Below are 22,006 nucleotides of genomic sequence, written 5' to 3'. Positions count from 1 at the left end.
TGGGACCATATCGGAAACTATCCGGACAACCTGCACCTGGCATTCCTAGTTCCCAACAGTCAACAGAGGATTGATGAATTAGCTATTACGTTTTATGGCAACAAAATAAATTATTCTGCAGCTGTTGTTGTGTTAGAAGAATTGTGGTATTATAAGCTAAACTTGGATGATTTAATTCATCAGTTTAGGGACGCATACAGAGAATTTATTTTTATGCCTACTGGTATAAGGTGTGCTAATAGGTACTTCGATTTTAGACAAGGCCATTGTGGTATAATTATTAGAGCCTCAATAAGGAAACCTCACAAAACATACCTCAGACACACAGCCGAAGGCCATCCTAGCGCGCTGGTACACTTTTCTCAAAAACTAACTGCTGCAGACATCAGACTTACAGTATCTCTTGTTAATACAACGATGATTAATTAGATAAAAAAAATAGACCAGTAGTGATAAAAAAACAGATTTACAAGCTCCAAGGTGTTTAGAAAAGTTTTAATTTTTTTGTCTTATAGAACAAAAAAATGATTACTCATGAAATATATAAAATACATTAACCATTTTTATGTGATTTGAGATGATGTTTCAGCTGTACACTGTAAAAGTTTCAGGTCTTTATCTCCATTAGTTACTTCGGAAAGTGTACCTGACATTTGCTCGTTTTAGCATCGATTCCTTATGGGAGTTCCCTCGTGACTGTGTCCCCTTAAGCTGTTACGCAATCATTTGCTGGATGAAGGTATTATTGTAGAAAATAAGGCAGTGACGAAATCTGTGTGTGTGAGACTTTTGGCTTTAGACAGTGGGGAAATGAAAATGTGCCCAAAGTTAACCCAGCAACACGTCACTTAAAAAGTACAGAACATGCCCAGAAGACAGACACTTGCAGACACTTGCAGACTGTAACACGTCTGTGTCATTAAAAACGACATGGCCCAATTGTGCCACCCACACCGAGAAACAAGACGCTGCATAACCCCTGCACACTTCTAAATCACACTAGTGTCCATAAATGCCAAGAGAGGCAAGATGATGACCAGAGCGGCCTACCTGGTCTGCAACTGGTAGCTCCTCAAGAATGACTTGAGAAGTATTTGACAGGTATTCCAATGTAGCAATAGGCAGGCAGTTCGATGCCGAACACCCTGCACAGAACTCCCATACAACATGAAGGTTTAAGAGCTGTTCCAAATGGTGGACATGTTCTGATATACTGTTCACGACTCCGATGGCGCAACCCAATCCCACTCGTGGCAGATCACAGGCCTGATGCCCTGGATGTTTTATTAACCAAGAACGTAGGTGGGGGCACGATGCCAAACACAATTCGGGATCTCACTTGGGATCGCAACCCGGTATTAGATTCCATAGGATAAACACCAACAGTCAATTTTCCGAGGAAAGTCATCCAGACGGACTGGGAGCAGTATCGCAGGGTTTAACCCTTTCAGACCCCTTGTCCATTTCAATGGACACTACTTTTCGAGAGTAATGTCTCATATCTGAGAGCACAGATTTTTTTAGGATTGCTTGTACGTCGCAATGGAAGTCTTGTGGTTCAATCTGATGGGCGATCCTGCCATCTAGTGGTGAAGTCACGAAGTATTTGGACGTTGTTTGAGACAAGATGGCCGCACAGAGGAAGCATGTAAAAGGTGGGTACATATTTCGACCAATTTTACGTGTTTAAAGGTTAGAGTTCCCCTTGTTTTTAAGTTTTATTTGTTTTAGTAAGGTTTTGGATACTTTCTATAGCAAAATTAGATACAGGCTTTGGAAAATCACTGTATTATCGACGTTACAAAACTGATGTCCATTGAAATGGACATTTAGTCCCAATGGCTGTTTTTACTTGTAATATATCTCTGCTATATGAAAATGACTTCTGTGACGCAACTGCGCCTTTTTTTTTGTAACATAGGGGACGAAACTAATTTATTTTATGTTACCAAAGGTTCAGTAGATAAAATTCCAAGCATTTATGTACAATATTGCAGTAGTTGTACTTGATGTTATTGCTTCAGACTTGGTATTTGCGTCTTGTTTCAACACTGTTCATGAAATTACTTACATCTGATGTATTGATTTTCAGAATTTTATCATATTGCGAGGGATGCTTCCCAAATACTGGATTTGCTGATGTCAGGTGAGGTTTCTGACTTAGAGCTCTCAGAAAACGATGAAAGTGGCCCTGATGATGCAGAATCTATTCCACAATGCACTAGACCTGGTATGTAATAATAAAACTATCAATCTCACCTGACTATTATATATTTTTTGACCTGGTTGTTGCTATACTGCATTGTCATTCTTAGGTGCTGATGTAGTCACAGACTACGAAGAGGAACTGGAGGACGATAGTTGCAGCACAGAAGAAGATGACCAAAATCATACTTATGCACAGGATGCACAGGAATGTTGAAGACTATTATTCCATCTGAGTGGGTGTTTACTGAAAAAAGTGATATTAGATGGAGAAGAAAATCGCCTACACTCCAAAGCACACCTATAGGTGAAGACCAGTATTCAGTGCAGCCATCAGAGTGTGATATGACACCCATTGAATATTTTTCAGAGTACATTTCTCATGCTTGCTTAGAAAATATGGTTGAAAAAACCAACATGTATGCATTGCAACATGGGAAAACATTTACACCGACAAATGTAACGGAAATAAAGGCTTTCCTAGGGCTTCATATAATTATGGGATGCTTGAAATACCCCAGAAGCAGTTCGTACTTCTGAAAATGCATATTTATTATGCCTCCATATTGCTCAGCTTGCCAGGCGTGGGTGGAAGATGAGTGGAGTTGCACTTCTAGTCCATACATATGTTGCCGTCCTGAAAAGAGGTACTGTCACAACAAGATTTGTGAATAAAATTGTACAAGGAGTTAACTCAGACATAGGACAAGTTTTTGAATTTAGAACAGATGCAGTTAAAGCATTTTTTTTACTTCTTTGGTGGACACATAACCAACACAACAGTAAGAAATATTATTAACCATTGGAGGCAGCTTCTGCCCAATCATGCTTTGCGCCTAAAGTTGACGGTTGACCAAACTGCCCTTGGAGGCTTAACATCCATTGTGTCCATTGGTAGAGCCCTTAAGAAGTATCCTGGATTCACATGGTCAACTATTAGAAGGATGTTTCCTGAAGAATGGAATGCAGCTGTAGAAGCAATTGAGGCAGTTGGTGATGATGAGTACTATGGATTCAAAAAGGACTTAGGTCCTGTTCGATTGGGATTCAGCATTGCATTTAGATCTCTCTGTGGAAAGTATGTCGAGAGAGAGATTTTTCCAACTGAGATCAAATTTCCATGTAATTGACAATTTCGCAAGGCCAGAAAATTGCAAAGACAAATTTTACAAAGTTAGCCGGTGCGGCACAGCATGTGATAATAAGAAATCTTTACTCAGAGCGGCTACGTGACAGATCCGAGGATCGGAAGACAGCCAGAGCGATAGTAGTTTCCCCAAGCATTATAGTAATGTTACAGGAGACTATATCAATGGCAGCTTAACAGCCTGTCATGGATTCCGATAGTATTCAGCCTCTAACGTCGTCAATGCGCTACTCTTCCTCAGGGGGCGGGACAGACTAACGGCACTTAGATGCACCGAGTAGTAGTTACAATTTAGTAACACCTCCCACAGTTTAGTTCAGATGTCAGTGGCTCGTAAGGGTGAGTACTGTTTACTCCAACTCTCTCTCTCTTCTTCGTTAGAAGCTTAATTACAATCACACTGAGTTCCCTGGTTTGAAGTTATTCCAGCTTGACAGGTTCTGTACCAGAACTCCGCCTCAGCCAGGTTAGTGACTAGCTCCCTCTTCCTGATCCACTCGCAGGAAAAAAAATCAGACACGACATAAAAATTTGGTGCCAGGTGTGGGGTTTGAGCATCATTTGCAACATTTGGACAAGATTTGGTGTATACCCGGGCTGCTGAAACATTGCACTTGACGTTTGCATATGAAGTTGGCAGCGTAACAGAGTAACAAGTAAAGAACGATAGGCGCTAGGCGTTCAGCCTGGGACGCCAGCCAATAACAGCGCAGTGAGCACTGCTGTTACTCATGCGCCGTGACGTCAAAGGTCCCGCGTTGCCGGCTTTGTTTAGTGACTGTGTATACAACGTGAATTGTATGTTGCTTACCGCGTGTTTTTGTTGTGTACTGTGTGCTATATCGCTGTGACTTTTGTTACGTTGTGAGTTTACATACTTGGAAAATGCCACCGAAAAGACTTCGTTCACCTAGTGACAATTCTTTGCGTCAAGGGGTGCCGCTAAACAGCCAGGCACTGGAGTTACTATGCAGAACTCTTGAGTTTTACGAGCAGGAGAAAAACTATGTAAGCATTCATGGACAGCCATCAATTCCTGCCGATAAAGTGGTGGAACATACGTCGAAAACTCTTGGAATTAGTGCAAGAACCGTAGTAAGTGAGGGAGTATTACTACAAAACTTGGAAGATACTGAAGTGAGCCGTAATGATTCCGAGCTGTCTGGATCAAGTAATACATTTTTAACAACCCCGGGAAAGAAGAAAAAGCAACCTAGTCCTATCACAGATTTAGATTCTTTCCAGGCTAATGCAATTCGTAGGCATGTTTATGCTTCCTACAGCAGAAAAGAGTATCCGACTGTAGCCAAGTTATTAGTCTCTTTAAAAGAAAGTGAACTCTACAGGGGTAGTAAAACATCACTAAAAATTGTGCTAAAAAATATGGAATTCCGTTACAAAACGCTAGACGGACACAAAGTACTGTTAGAAAGGGCACATATTGTTACCGCTCGTAGTGTTTTCTTGCACAAAATTGTGGGCAGACACATTCATTCCATACCTGTAATTTGGCTAGACGAAACGTGGGTTAATGCCGAGGGAGCTGTCAGTAAATGCTGGACGGGTAACACACCCAGCAGTAGCGGCCATCAGCCGACAGGAAGAGGAGCTAGATTAACTGTGATCCATGCAGGCTCCTCCAGTGGTTTTGCCCCCGACGCACTTTTAGTTTTTAGATAAAAAAAGACTGGTGATTACCATGAAGATATGGATCACACACGATTTGTTGAGTGGTTCAGGAACCTTTTAAAACAATTTCCTGTCCCTACAACAATTGTAATGGACAATGCTCCATATCATTCGGTGATACAGAACAAAACCCCAACCATAAATGATCGGAAAGAAGTTATGGTGCAGTGGTTACAGGCTCGAAATATTGCAGCGGATATGAGTATGACAAAGGTTCTATTATATTCTCTTGTTAAAGAAAATAAGCCTACGACACCTACATATGTAGTAGACGAAATTGCCAAGGAGCAGGGTCATACTGTAATAAGGCTGCCACCATATCACTGCCATTTCAACCCTATTGAGTTAAAATGGAGTGATGTAAAAATGTATGTAAGGAACAACAAGTCCCTTACAATAACAGAGGTGGAAAAGCTGTTGCGTGAAGCTCTTGTGACTGTGGATGCAGCCTCATGGAGAAAAAAAGTAGAGCACGTCGAGAAGCTTATACGAGCAGCACAGACAATAGAAGGCATTATCAGTGGCCATGAACAATTACTGATTTGTCTTGCTGATGACTACGATGAAGACGGTTTTGGCGATGAATCGGACAACAGTGACGATGGCGAGCTGGATGGAATTGTGCCATTATCGCTGTAAATTGGCGAGTGAAAAATTACTAATATTGGTTATTTATTGCAATCTCTGTTATTATTTATTTTGTAAACTACGTACATTATTGATTTTAAAGTACCAGTCGTCAGATGCTTGTTTTTTGTATTTCTCTGCTCCGTTATTGAATGAGTGTGCATTGTTATGCTTTTACATGCATTATTATACGGTTGTTTACTTCCTGTCATTGTAGTACAACTAAAAACGAGTTTTTATATACTCACGATGCCCACCAACCCCCACGGTCTGCGGGCCGAGTCACCTGAAAAGCGGTAAGCGCCCGGCATCCGCTCACCTAAGACAGGGAGCAATCAGCACATTAGGTGGCTTGGTAATATTTGTAGTATCTAATGAGTTTAGTATTGGAGATGAAGCTCTAATTTCACGTTTGGAGGTCGTACATGCAGATTGTCATATTGTACATTGTCGTTCATTTGAGGAGGATGTGGATGCGTCTGACACGTCGGACGTGGAAACCCCGCAGGAAATTGTCTGTATATCGTCGGATGAGGATGTACCGCAAGTTTCGCGCTGCACGCCCGAGGCATTTGATACGCCGACGTACGAATCTGACTAGGCCTATATTTGGTCATATGTGTAGAGGGCGTACAGAATTCACACAGACCGACGTTGTGATACCCGATATTATCGATTCCTTTCCTCCCACAAACTTGCTTGACGTGTTAGGAAAATCGCCCTGCATTGAACTGACAACCTGCTGTCACTATGAATATATAAAACTGCAGGGAGGAAGTTAATTATGGTTCCTGGCTGGACGAGTTCCTAGACGTGATGGCGAAGAGATGGGACTGACACTCATTTACTGTGTAGTGTGGGAGAAAATACGTATAGCACGGAAAATGGTGTGAGAATAGCCGCTACGTGTCAGTTGCCCTCCCACTGGCGTGTTTCTGACTCAAGGTCGGTGATGGCGCTGGTTCCTACAGATATGGTACAAGTGGATGAAGTGCTTTCATCCCAGCTCCAGCTGACTCACGACGCCCACCAACCCCCACGGTCTGCGGCCGAGTCACCTGAAAAGCGCTAAGCGCCCGGCATCCGCTCACCTAAGACAGGGAGCAATCAGCACATTAGGTCTCAGTTAACACGGCTTTCAGGCCCCAGTCTTGCAAATGAGTCATTTCGAATCATCAGTGGCTTCAGTATTGTTTGATATATGTATCACACTCGTTTTAATAGATTTAATGAAGTCATTTATCGAATATTTGTATAAGACACCATCCCTGCAGTTTCCTGACACAATTTGAGACACCCTTAGACTGATATGACGTTGGCCTACGCGATATTATCTTTTCCTCTCCTTCCACAAACTTGCTTGACTTGTTAGAAAAATCGCCCTGCATTGAATTGACAACTGGCTGTCACTATGAATATATAAAATTTTCGGCAAGAAGTTAATGTAAAGTTCCCCGCTGGATAAGTTCGTAGACGTGACGGCGAAGAGATGGGACTGACACGCATTTAAATGTACCATTTTGACGAACTCATCTGGTTGGAAATTTGAGAACTTAATACTAGTTCAACTCACCAGGACGACGACCAGTTACTGTTAATGTTAAAAATAAACCTGGAATGGTTATTAAACACCGTGGCTTGGTAATATTTGTAGTATCTAATGAGTTTAGTATTGGAGATGAAGCTCTAATTTCACGTTTGGTGGTCGTACATGCAGATTGTCATATTGTACATTGTCATTCATTTGAGGAGGATGTGGATGCGTCTGACACGTCGGACATGGAAACCCCACAGGAAATTGTCTGTATATCGTCGGATGAGGATGTACCGCAAGTTTCGCGCTGCACGCCCGAGGCATTTGATACGCCGACGTACGAATCTGACTAGGCCTATATTTTTTCAAAGGCAAGAAATGAAAATTGTAATGATCCAGTTTCGGTAAAAGCTGAGTTTGTAAAGGTAGTACCTGACAAAAGGTCTAAATGCGTTATGCAGAGATGCTGCAGCACACAGATTCGAAGGTCAATTTGGCTGCAGTTGGAGCTGGAGAATTAGGAAAGTTATGATAGTAAGCCTACTATGAGACGTGAAGGAAGTACAGTGAAACAACAGTGTAGGCCCCAGAGAAGAAAACATTGTAAAACTACAAGTTAGTTTATTGGAGGTATCGGAAGTGATCATTTCAAGACAAGAATTAACAGGCAGGTATAATTGTACTCAATGCTTTAGTTGCTGTAAGGGAAGGTAAGTGTATAATAAACGTCTAAACACTAATGACAAGAAAGTTGAGTTAGAGGATCCTGTATTGTTAGCCGAGGACCTACCTCTGATGGAAGAAGCGAAGGTAAGACAAGTACGAAAAGTACATTCAGATAGGAAATCCAGAGCCAGTAAATTAAAAGAAGTACTGTGTGTAAATTACTTAAATAGTGAAGAGAAGAAAGCTATAATAGAAATATGTCTAGCTTACAATGATGTGTTCCAATTGCCAGGAGACAAGTTAACCTATACAGAGGGTGTTCCAACATTAAATTCCGCTAATTCCAGAAGCCAAGGGAAAGGTAGTTAACATGAGGCCTTATCGAATACCACAGACACACAAAGAAGTATTGCAGGTCGAAATTGCTAAGAGGTTACAAGATGAAATTTTAGTACACAGTAGTAGAGCCTGGTGTTCACCTTTAATACGAGGTGCATTGAAGTTCTAGGGCCTCCAATTTTTTTTCTCCGGACTGGAAAGAGATAGGAACATGCGCATTGTTTTAAAATGAGGCCGCATACATTGTCAATACATCCCAGAGATGGCAGCACCGTACAGCAGATGGAATTTTACCGCCAGCGGCGAGAATGAGAACTGTTTTAAATACTTAAAATGGCGACGTTTTCCTTGCTTGAACAGCGTGCAATCATTCGTTTTCTGAATTTGCGTGGTGTGAAACCAATTTAAATTCATCGACAGTTGAAGGAGACATGTGGTGATGGAGTTATGGATGTGTCGAAAGTGCGTTCGTGGGTGCGACAGTTTAATGAAGGCAGAAAATCGTGTGACAACAAACCGAAAAAACCTCGGGCTCGCACAAGCCGGTCTGACGACATGATCGAGAAAGTGGAGAGAATTGTTTTGGGGGCTCGCTGAATGACTGTTGTACAGATCGCCTCCAGAGTTGGCATTTCTGTGGGTTCTGTGCACACAGTCCTGCACCACGACCTGAAAATGCGAAAAGTGTCATCCAGGTGGGTGCCATGAATGCTGACGGCTGCCCGTGTGGCATGTTGCCAAGCAATGTTGACGCGCAACGACAGCATGAATGAGACTTTCTTTTCATCGGTTGTGACAATGGATGAGACGTGGATGCCATTTTTCAATCCAGAAACAAAGCGCCAGTCAGCTCAATGGAAGCACACAGATTCACCGCCACCAAAAAAATTTCGTGTAACCGCCAGCGCTGAAAAAATGATGGTGTCCATGTTCTGGGACAGCGAGGGCGTAATCCTTACCCATTGCGTTCCAAAGGGCACTACGGTAACAGGTGCATCCCACGAAAATGTTTTGAAGAACAAATTCCTTCCTGCACTGCAACAAAAACGTCTGGGAAGGGCTGCGCGTGTGCTGTTTCACCAAGACAACGCACCCGCACATCGAGCTAACGTTACGCAACAGTTTCTTCGTGATAACAACTTTGAAGTGATTCCTCATGCTCCCTACTCACCTGACCTGGCTCCTAGTGACTTGGCTTTTTCCAACAATGAAAGACACACTCCTTGGCCGTACATTCACCAGCCGTGCTGCTATTGCCTCAGCGATTTTCCAGTGGTCAAAACAGACTCCTAAAGAAGCGTTCGCCGCTGCCATGGAATCATGGCGTCAGCGTTGTGAAAAATGTGTACGTCTGCAGGGCGATTACATCGAGAAGTAACGCCAGTTTCATCGATTTCGGGTGAGTAGTTAATTAGAAGAAAAAAAAAAAAAAATCGGGGGCCTTAGAACTTGAATGCACCTCGTATTAGTGCCCAAAAAGATGCACACCAGTGGAAAGCAAAAATGGCATGAAGTAGCGAACTACAGATGATTAAATGAATTAAAGGTTAATAATGTATATCCTTTGCCAAGGATAGATGAAATTTAAGATGGATTGGGTAAGGCAAAGTATTTTTCCACTCTAGATCTAGCAAAGGGCTACTATCAAGTGTTATTAGATGAACGAGATCAAGCAAAAACAGCTTTTAGCACTCCCTACAGACATTATGAGTATAAAAGGATGCCTATGGGATTGAAAACGGCTCCAAATAGTTATCAAAAGTTTTTAATCCCTATTGAAAAAATTATTCTCAGTGGGACATCTATGTCTTGTAGACTAGAGGAGGAATAAATTTAAGGCAGAATTTGTCCCTCTGAGTACAATGGGACATACAAGCCCACTTACAATAACTATGAAACTATGAACAACAATTAAAATTTAGAAACATGGCCCAACTCAGTATCCATTTCAAAAAACAAGAGATCACTTTTTAACAACATGCAACATTTTAATTAATACGGTGACAAAAGAGTAGCAAACTCAGATCGCAGGTCACTCCACACCTATCCGTTGGCAATGTCACCAATGACCAACATTAGGAAGATGTAAAAGAAGTGGTACTCTGTGTTGTGTCATTGTCTTTGGTGGACAGTGGAATTAAGATGGCCACCAGAGTAATAAATATTTGTTGGTTTTGCTCATTATTTATCATCAAAAGCACATAAAAAACACGGGACCTCATCTTTTTACCCCCTAGACAACCAGATTTAGAGCCAGCATTAGCATCGAGACACAGCAGCGATCCAGCAAGCAGCAGCGACTACCACAATGCATTTTAATGGTGCCAACCTAACATCAAGTGCTAACAAGCTCCGTAAATGGGAGTGAAATAGTGCAATTATAGCAATATCTACGACTAGGTGACCATTATAAAAGTGGGGGCTCGTCCGGGATCTTTAAGTGCAGCGATAAATTTTGTAAGTGCTTAGCACTACAAAAAAGTTTATTTGTGCAGTGTGGCAACAGTGAAAATATTTCAAAGTGAAAAAACGGGTGTAAGTGTGACTACGAAAAATTATTATCACACCACTCAGAAGATTACCATCTGGATTATGCTAATGGAATTCATTAATCAAGACTTCAGCTTCGATAAAACCGAATAAAAGTGAAGAAAGCCAACAAGGAACACCGACCATGACGACATAGCAGAGTTTTTTCTTAAAAAAAAATAAATAAATAAAAAAGCAAGGCATTTTGTTGTTGTTGTCATCATCGTTTAAAAAATTAATAGTTAACATGTCTCTAGCTGAGAGTGATGAGATCGTAGGAAATTTAAAAATTGAACCAGGGGAGGGTGAACAATTAAACTTAACAGAGGGGCTAACAGGGTTTGCGACTCAAATAAGCTCGCGACTTAAAACAATCGCGTGAACAAGTAAATTTGAAACTTACAGAAAACACAAGACAGGTTTGATCTATTAGATTTGAAACTTAAAGAAAACACAGACAGACTGGTTAAGTTTGAATTTTAATCTATTAAGTACTCATCTCAATGAGAAGTGTGAGGAAATTAAAACTACCCTCAGTAAGGACACTAGAGAACAGTTGATACACTTCAGAAAAGAATTTCAAGTTAAACTTGAAATTTTAAATAAAACCATACAAACTAACACAGACAGCATTGCTGTCATCAACAACAGAGTAGATACTGAAGTAGAAAGGTTAGATCAGAGAATAGACAAAACATCAGAAAACCTTAAACAAGAATAGAACCTGTATACCACTAATTTAGATACAAAAGTAGAAAATATACACCCTAAATATACACAATTAGAAGACGCTGTGATGTCCAAACAAATGTTTTACAATCAAAATACAATGTATGGGCACATCCAAGTGAAATGCTTTCCTGGTGAAAATCTGCACCCTATTGACTTTATTCACCAATGTAAGGATATGTTTGTAGTAGGATTGTCAGATAACATAAAAATTAAGTTAGTAAAAAGGTTTCTAGAAGGGAAGCCCAATCCTGGGCAAACGAGAATAATGATTCTTTGAATACTTTTGAAGAGTTTGAAGCTAAATTTATTTGTAAATTTTGGTCACAATCCATACAAGCCAGATTAAAGTCAGAATTTCTAAATGGACCAGTGTACAGAGGGAAAGTAGGGGGAATGCAAAAATTTTGCAGAGATCAATTGAAAAAACTTGCTCACTTGACAAACTCTTTTGATATTATGACACAAATTGATGTTTTAAAAAGAAGGTTACCAGAGAGACTGCAGTGGGAATTGGTCCATGGACCAGACAATTGAATGGAAGAGTTCCTGAAATTTGTAGATAGACTAAATAGGGCCTTGGAAAGAGAAAATAACCAAAGTTTTGGTTCTGGCAACAACCAGTGTTGGGTGATGGGAGGGGAGGGGGGGGGGAGACAGGAATGTAAATTGAGATTATTATGGGAGGAGAGACTTTGAAAATTCTAGAAATAATGCTCCAAATAGGGGAGACAGAAGATATGAAAATGATTTCAGAAACAATACACATGAGGGAGGATGGAGGAGAGATAACAGGAATGATAGAAATACGAATTGGGGAAGAGAACAAGATAGAAGGGGGTTTGTTGAAACTAGTGAACAAAACGACAACTACAAACAGACAGACCGAGGGAGCCAGCTGGGAAACGGTGGACAGCTCCACTAGATGTCCGTGGTTTTGGGGCTAGGCAATATTATGGCACATAACCGAAACGGGAAAAGGAGAGGATACAATGTAAAGAGTAAGTACCATGAAAATACTGATGATGTTAGAATGAATAAATTAGAACTTAATACAAGGTTTTGGGATACTATGCGTAAAAGTGATACAGTTAATAAAAACAGTGTTCAAGCACAGGTAGTTAATGAAAGTGCAGAATTGAAGGTATTGCAGATTTCCATAGTTGGGCTGAAAAAGATACTGGTGTAAATAACAAGTCAGGCACACCACAAATAGAATCTATTTTGGGGGTTTATTTGATAAGAAGGGGGATGATGAAGTGTTTAATGGAGCCAAAGACTCAATTGCTGAGATTCAGATACATAGGGGGGAAACTGAAGATGGGGTTGTTGTTGAGGAGGAGGAGAAGGAGGAGGAGGAAGTAGTAATAGAGGGACATTTAAATAATGATCCTAAGTCAAGTGATGTTATTGATGAGAGTGTGGAGGAAGAAATAAAAGTATTTGTAGAATTGAAAAGTGATGATGAGGTAAAGGTAAGTGATGTGAGAAATATGGTTAATAATGGGGTTAATTTAAGTGAAATCCAGGCTAAGGAATGTGTATCTGATGACAAGCTATTGCCTATTGGGTGATGACAAGCTATTGCCTATTGGGAACTATGAAACACTAATCTATGAGACTGGTAATAATAATAATAATAATAATAATAATAATAATAATAATGATAATGATAATATTAAAGAAAATATAAAGGGATGGAAGTTTTTGGAAGTTTCGTGGAACAGCTATGGAAACTGTATAAACAAAGATGCCTTTTGGAAAGAATTAGCAAAGGTAAGTGCAACCTTGTATCCTACATGGTGGATAAGAATCCGTAGTGGACTTCATAAAAAATGGGGTGAAAACAGTAGTTTGTTAAGTGGCAACACAGTGTTAAGAGAAACAGATGAAAACAAAGGTTTATATTTAAATGCCAATGCTTGAAAACAGAGAGGAATGTGTCTAAGTGTAGGAAAGAGACATACTTAGGAGCTAAAGAAATTGAAAATGATCTATTGCTTGAAAATACTGAAATAGACAAAGATGTTGAGCTAGGTTGTCCATATGTTAAAGTAAACATTGACAAATGAGAAGAAAGAGTGTTAGTAGACACAGGAAGTCCTGTTTCTGCCATCACTTCTAGACTTAGAGATAAGCTCAGAAATTCTCAACATTTTCCTGAGATACCAGTTGTTGGATTAAAAGTGAAAGGAGCTACAGGCAGAGCCAGTAAGGTAGTTAAGAAACAAGTGTTACTTACTTTTAAAATTGATAACCTAAATTTTGAACATGGATGCCTAGTAGTAGATGACCTGAATGAAAATTTCATCTTAGGTATGGATTGGATATTAAAAGTGAATGCTGGGTTTAATTTCGCAGTAAAACAAATGTGTATTATAAAACCTGTTACACAACAAAGCTGTGTAGTGAATTTGTTAATTTTAAACTGTGGTGACAGCTGTAACCACATTCAATCAGTGTATCATGAAAATGAGGGTGTTTATTACCCGGATGAGAACTTACGGGGAGATGCAGAGGGTCAAGAGTTTGATAAGTTAGTAGAGAAAAAACTGGGGGAAGCTGGAAGCCTAAATAGTACACAGAAGGAAAAATTAAGAGAATTATTATGGGAATTCCAAGGTGTGTTTGATGACAGACCTGGTAGAGTGAAATATTATCAATGTAAATTACAGTTATAACCTCATGAACCTTTCTTTATAAAACCGTATGGAATACCATTTGCAAAAAGAGATGCTGTGGAAAAAGAAATACAAAAAATGGAAAATTGGGAAGTTATAGAAAGAAGTTGCAGTGCCTTTAACAACCCGTTGGTCATTGTAAAAAATGGAGACAATAGCGTTGGGATTGTATTAGACTCCAGACATCTGAACAAGTATCTCATCAGAGAAAACGACCACCTAGAAAGTACAGATGAGCTGTTAGGTAAATTTGAATTTGTCAAACATATGACAAGCCTAGATCTCACCGCTGGTTTTCCTGAAGTTGAACTTCGTCCTGATTCGAGAAAATATACAGTCTTTCTATATAATGGTAAATGTTATCAGTATACAGACGTGCCATTTGGCCTCAATGTATCAGCTGCAGAATTCATCAGAGCATTAGATTTTGTACTTTGTCATGAAACTAGTTCAAAATTAACCATTTATGTAGATGACATTTTAATCACTGGGAAAACTTGGGAAGAACACCTTGAATTATTAAGGGAGGTATTTATGAATCTCAGAAAGGGAGGAATGATATTAAAATTAGAAAAAATGTAAATTTGGGCTAGAAGAGTTGAAATTTTTGGGACACATCATTACAAAACAAGGGATTTTGCCAGACAAAGACAAAATAAAAGCCATAGAAAATTTTCAAACACCTAGAAACAAGAAACAAATCATTTTTCTGCTTTGGATTTTACAGAAAATTCGTCAGTAATCAAGCATTAAATGCAGTTTGTTTGTATAACTTGCTTAAGAAAAATTTAGTGTGGGATTGGACACCAGAATGTGAAGATGCTTTTAATAAAATCAAAATGCAACTATGTAACTGCCTACTACTACATAGACCAGACATGTCAAGTCCTTTCTGGCTAGCTACTAACAGCAGCGATGCAGGGTTAGGAGTAAATTTATTTCAAGAAAAGGAAGTAACTGGAAAAATGGAACACTGAACAATCGCATTTGCCAGCAGAATTCTGCAAAAACATAATTTAACAGGTTATTAAAATGACAGACATATTTGTTGACTTGACAGAATAATTCTTTGTTACAAAAAGGCCATTTTTTAGAAGTTTGTCAATTGACTTCTCTAATTTGCATAAATAAGTAAATAACATGAATTATTAAGAATTACATTGGTTTTCGTCTAAAATAGGAGTGTTTACGTGAATACTGAGTGAAAATGGTCCTAGTGAACAAATAGGTTTCACTGGGTGACTTATTTAAGGAGATCTAAAATACCTAAGTTGGCCACTATTTTTCGTACTTCATATTAATTATTTAAGATGAACTTAATGTTTTTACATGATGACATTTGCTGTATCAGTCATCAAGTGATATTAACTTTTGTGTGGGTCAGTTATTCAGTATAATTTAATGGGTTGACTGTTTATGGAGACATGTTATGCAATCATTGTTAACATACACAATAACTTTTCTATAATCATAAATACTCATTAAACTGGTTGAATTTGGAGGGTATCGCATACTTCGGTAAAGTAAAGCCTTTTATAGGTTCCGTTACAAAGACCATGCTCTCCAGTGGTCAGCACTCCTTGACTTGCACCGATGCAAACATTGGTTGGGATGTGTGTGTGTGTGCGCGCGTGTGGGTGTGCGCGTGCCCCCTCATGTGCATGCGGTAGGGGGGGGGGGGGGGGAGTGGTTTACCATGCGCATTGCATAACACATGGGACTATAATAGTCAATGTCATATCAGTTTTATATCTTGTGCTGGCTAATAAAGTGCCATTATGTTGACACAAAACTGCTGGTGTTCAGATGCAATGCTGAAAGTGAGTTCAGTTTCAATCATCATGATACTGTCAAGATACAAGAAAATCTTACAGAAACTGCGCTGAAATAACAATAGTGTTCTTCTTCCTCCAAAAACTAGTTGCGAATAAATTACAAATAGGCGTATGTTAAGATGTCTGTGATGTTACAGTCCTGTAACATAGCAGTAGGAGCCACTGTTATACGGATTAAGGTGTTTCAACAGATGGAAAGCCTGCACACAAGGTTAGTACACAACGGAAGGAGCCCGTGCGGCGCAGCACGTGATAATAAGAAACCTCCACTCAGAGCGGCTACGTGACAGATCCGAGGATCGGAAGACAGCCAGAGCGATGGTAGTTTCCCCAAGCATTATAGTAATGTTACAGGAGACTATATCAATGGCAGCTTAACAGCCTGTCACGGATTCCGATAGTATTCAGCCTCTGACGTCGTCAATGCGCTACTCTTCCTCAGGGGGCGGGACAGACTCTAACGGCACTTAGATGCACCGACTAGTAGTTACAATTTAGTAACACCTCCCACAGTTTAGTTCAGATGTCAGTGGCTCGTAAAGTTGAGTATTGTTTACTTGAACTCTCTCCCCTTCATTAAAAGCTTAATTACAATCACACCGAGTTCCCTGGTTTGATGTTATTCCAGCTTTACAGATTCCGCTCCGGGACTCCGCCGCAGCAAGGGTAAGTGTCTAGCTCCTGATCCGCTTGCAGGAAACAAATCACACGACAAACTGATCAAAATTATGACTATAAAATTAGACCCCTTATCGCAGTACTGACCAAATTTTGTTTGACAGTGTACGAGACATCTTCTACTCCATACAAGATACAATGTCTTGCAGATCCTGCAAGTGGTTTTACTTCGAAATTTGAAGTGTGTCACAATTGCTCTAAAAAGTCATTTGCACTGCTTGTGGTGTAAAACTCTGTGCCATACCATTCTTTTCTAAGTTTCATGGCAAGTAAGGTTCTGTAAGTTTTGAATTTTTAACTAAAATGTAACGATCATTTTTGCACACTTGCGTAACAAATAAATGATTCCAAATATACATAATTTGTCAGTTGTGATTTCCTACCAAAGCCCATTTATGACTAAGGAAGTAGATTACAAAGTCACTCTGTCAACAGAAGATGATATCCTGCATCGGTTCACAGGACGTGTGTTCCACTTGCTACCGCAAAAACTTAAAGACAGTATTTTGGTAGTGGTTGTATAATAATGGCATTGAAAGGAAATCACCACTCTCTTCGTATCTCAAAAACCTGTACAAATTCAATTCTGACCATGAAAGGGTTAAGCCCATGGCACCTACTGGGGTATAAAGTAATATACAGGGTGAGTAACTATTGCCACCTAGAATAACTCCTAAAGTACGATAGTAGTTGAAATATTTGTGGGACAAAAGTTGCATGGGACAACGGGGGTAACAATATGACGTTTTGTTTTTTGAGGCTAGGCGGCGTCACGTCAGAGATATGAAGGTCAACTATGTTTTTTTAAATGGGATGCTTTAGTTTGGTACTTATTTTATGACAGCAGCTATTAAGACAAATCCAATGATGTGTAACAGTAAGGTCTTTGAAGATCAACTTTGGTCAAAAAGGTGGCTTGAATGTCCATTTACAGAAGGTGTTCAAACTGATGACCGTTGTTATCAATGCAGAGCTGCAATCTTCTTATCACTTCGGCACTTGTCGAATGTTGTACTGACATATAAAATGTGGTGTGACTGTACCTTGTGACTGTTCTCATTGTATTTCACGTGAAATTGTAAAATATCTATTTCACATCAAATTTGTGCTGTTTTATACAGCGTGGCATAATATAAAACATCTATGGTGGGAACTGACAAAAAAAATTACCGGAAATATCTACGACATTATATCAAAATATATCCTCACACTGTATAAAACAGGACAAAATCTACGTGAAATCAATATTTTACCATTTCATGTGAAATACAATGTAGATTTAGTTGAAAAAGGAAATCTTCTGAAACAGCTGTTGTAATAACCAATAAATGTCTCAAGCAGTGATACTGGAACATTACTTACAAATTTAAGAATGTATGCACTTGCAGCATCTCTCCTATTTCTCGGAACAGTATATTACCCAACATCAATTATCACCTACCCCAACCTGACCAGATATTGGATAGAGGGGAAACGAAGATGATAATGGTCATCAATTATCACTAATTAAAAATTCCATGGTACTCCTCAGTTGTGCCTTTCAAGAAATTAAAGTGATTATGCAGATTCTTCCAAGTAATTTCATTGATTTCTATATTTTGGCAACTAAGACAGTGAACTGCTTATACAAATTAAAAACTGAAGGGTCTACTCACGACTGCGACGGATTCAGCATGTGCCTGGCAGTGACTTGTGTTCTATGTACAATACCTGACAGATGCCACAGCAGAGCAATACTTAGGCACTGCAGCTGATGCCTGGGCTGGGAATCTTCCACAGAGATGGGACACCCTCACAGCTGCTGGAATACACTTGTAGCAGAATAGTTGACCACCTGTAACAAATGATACCATATAGTACACAGGAAGTTTTATGGACACAACTTACAAAGAAAGTAGGAGCGCTGATAAATTTAAATACCTTGGTGAGGTAACAAAAAACGCTGTGATGAGGTGGCTAATAATATTGGTTTAAGGAAGATGGAAATGGCCTATCAGTTGATTAAGCACAAGAAGAGATCTATCTCTTCACTTAAGCAAAGTACAATTATGTTACAATAATAAAATCAGAATGTTTATATGCAGCAAAATGACTGGATCTGACAGACTGGAGATACAGAAAACAATAGAGACAATATAATAGGTTTAGGAATAATGAAGACTTTGTACAAGAAAACTAAATAAATAAATGTCATTGTGAGATCCCCCCCATGAACCATGGACCTTGCCGCTGGTGGGGAGGCTTGCGTGCCTCAATGATACAGATAGCCGTACCGTAGGTGCAACCACAATGGAGGTGTATCTGTTGAGAGGCCAGACAAACGTGTGGTTCCTGAAGAGGGGCAGCAGCCTTTTCAGTAGTTGCAGGGGCAACAGTCTGGATGATTGACTGACCTGGCCTTTTAACACTAACCAAAACAGCCTTGCTTTGCTGGTACTGTGAACGGCTGAAAGCAAGGGTAAACTACATCCGTAATTTTTCCCGAGGGCATGCAGCTATACTGTATGATTAGTTCTTCAATCTGTATATTGAGCAAAGGACTTTGAAGAGCAGTTGAACGGAATGGACAGTGTCTTGAAAGGAGAATATAAGATGAACATCAACAAAAGCAAAATGAGGATAATGGAATGTAGTCGAATTAAATCGAGTGATGCTGCGGGAATTAGATTAGAAAGTGAGAGGCTTAAAGTAGTAAATGAGTTTTGATATTTGGGGAGCAAAATAACTGATGATGGTCGACGTAGAGAGGATATAAAATGCAGACTGGCAATGGCAAGGAAAGCGTTTCTGAAGAGAAATTTGTTAACATTGAGTATAGATTTAAATGTCAGGAAGTTGTTTCTGAAAGTATTTGTATGGAGTGTAGCCATGTATGGAAGTGAAACATGGGACGATAAATAGTTTGGACAAGAAGAGAATAGAAACTTTCAAAATGTGGTGCTACAGAAGAATGCTGAAGATTAGATGGGTAGACCACATAACTAATGAGGAAATATTGAATAGAATTGGGAAGAAGAGGCGTTTGTGGCACAACTTGACCAGAAGAAGGGATCCCTTGGTAGGACATGTTCTGAGGCATCAAGGGATCACAAATTTAGTATTGGAGGGCAGCGTGGAGGGTAAAAATCGTAGAGAGATGAATACACTAAGCAGATTCAGAAGGATGTAGGCTGCAGTAGGTACTGGGAGATGAAGAAGCTTGCACAGGATAGCGTAGCATGGAAAGCTGCATCAAACCAGTCTCTGGACTGAAGACCACAACAACAACATGGTGAGATAGCATAAAATGTAATTTTATGGTCATCTGATTCAGATGAATGGAAACAGTATACGCGAGAGAATTGTTGAATATGTCAATCGGAAAAAAATCTCCCTGCTGCTAGGCGTGCCAAGAAACCTAAGGTGATATAAAAGGGATCAAGACTGAAGAACAAGAACTTCTGAATAGAGATACATTTGAAACATTACAAATCTCCACAGAAGTACCAAAAAAAGAAAACCGGAGCAGTGGTCAAAAATTCAGAAAAAACCACTGAGTAAAAAATTACTGGGAAGACCTAAAGCTAAACCATAAGTAGTTATTTACTAGAGGCCCAAATTAAGCAAACAAGAAACAGGAAGAACAAAACAGAGAGATGGGGGAGGACTCGATATAATAAAAAATGCATCCATACTTAGCAAGGTACCACCACCAATCCCAGTCTAGTGACAGGCCCAAGCAGAACAAACACTTGTTCTGCAATATGTTAAAATTTCTCATATACACCAATTGGGAGAGAAAGTCAATTCCCACTTGAATGAATGGAACTTTAACACATTCCAAATGGTAGCAATTACTCAGGCTGTCACCTGAACTGGACATCAACATTTCTCGTGAACAAATTTTTGATGTGCATAGAGAATTCAAGCTTTTGCACCTTCTCAGTATTTACTTCTTTACAAGGTGATTCCAACAGCCCCAGAAGGCTGTCAATCGCGAGCCACGGCGCCATCTGACATTGGCACTTGCTCGCAATGTTCCATATCACTACACATTCTGTCATACTCAGCACTGTTTTCATAACATAGGGACCTGAATATTTCTCCTACACTGTGTGCAATTAAGAAAGTTTTTCCAGTGGTTGGGTCGAGAGGGGGGGGGGGGGGGCGGTTCTCTAGAAGGATAAAAATACTGTTATTTCTGATGTTATACAGTAACTAAAAATAAAACCGACATACTGCCTTCTAAATATTGCATCACGTATTTGTACGACTATATTTTCTCAAGAACATAAATGATGTTTCAATATGTTTAATGACACTTTTGCTATTATTTCACCTCTCAGCATTGTGAAACATTTATTGTACAGGCTTTGTGAAGAACATTAATTATGGGTATTGTTTTAGCCATTGATAAGCTTTATCACTCTGTCAGTTCCTTACTTTGGACATTATATTCCGATTGTATTGCAAGTGACATCTCAAAACTTCACTTCCACTGTTCTGTACAGGACAAAGTGAAATGACGTTCCACCTACTATGAACACATCACTATTTAACAGTCTTATCTCCTCCAGTGTGAATGAATCTTAATAATGCAAAAATTATCCACGCACTTAGCATGTCACAAAAAACCTATTTAATTACAAAGTGACAGAATGCCTGACCATACTTGACATCAGGAGGCAAAATTCTAAGAGCTGCTGACTGGAATCTGGCAATGCTTTGAGGTTCTTACGAGACGTATGGGAATTGCATATACGTCCTAAATTCCTTGCTCCTCCTCTGTCCAACTTCTCATGCCCCCCCCCTCACTCTCTGTACATAACCCCCTCCACTCCTCTGTGTCCCCCCCCCCCCCCCCAGAGATGCTGTATCCCATCGCTGCTGTGGGGGGAGGAGGATGAAAATCTGTATTTTCCCAATGGTCGGAAATTTTTGAAGTTTTTAATACGCCTGAAGCTTTAGTAACAAACACGCAGACTGAAAGCCACATACTCCTGTGGAGGTCAAAGGTGACTAATTCCTACAGGTTACATTAAAGAAATCTGCATGACAAAAAAAGGCATTTATAGTACATTGGTACTGGGCGTGCTGCGGGAAAGCTTAATTTTATCTAAAGAACTATTAATAAACCACCTCTGTACAGGAAGAAAGTAATGGATCACCTGTTAATTGTTTGCATGTGCAGGGAATGGCAACTGTGACCTATTGCTATGATAAAGAATGAGTCAGTTTTGCAATATTATAATACAGCTTCTCAGCTTAATGTACGACAATACACTGACCGTTTAGCTGACACCAGTGGTCCCTGAGATAGAGTAATTATCCCCTGAGGAATAAAAATTTTCTGAACAGTAAAAAACAA

General features: G+C 39.7%; 1 long non-coding RNA gene across 1 annotated transcript in view; it reads right to left on the bottom strand.

Moving 5' to 3' along the window:
* Nucleotides 1-22,006, bottom strand: part of LOC126215299 (uncharacterized) — a 60,794-nt gene that overhangs the window by 20,207 nt on the left and 18,581 nt on the right. The window contains exon 2 of the long non-coding RNA XR_007542119.1: nucleotides 18,370-18,493. This is a non-coding gene — a long non-coding RNA (uncharacterized LOC126215299). The remainder of the gene's footprint in view (nucleotides 1-18,369; nucleotides 18,494-22,006) is intronic.

Source organism: Schistocerca nitens, chromosome 12, assembly GCF_023898315.1.
Source record: "Schistocerca nitens isolate TAMUIC-IGC-003100 chromosome 12, iqSchNite1.1, whole genome shotgun sequence".
NCBI lineage: Eukaryota > Metazoa > Arthropoda > Insecta > Orthoptera > Acrididae > Schistocerca > Schistocerca nitens.
Note: the sequence above shows the minus strand (reverse complement) of the source record. Positions and strands in the feature narration are given on the sequence as shown.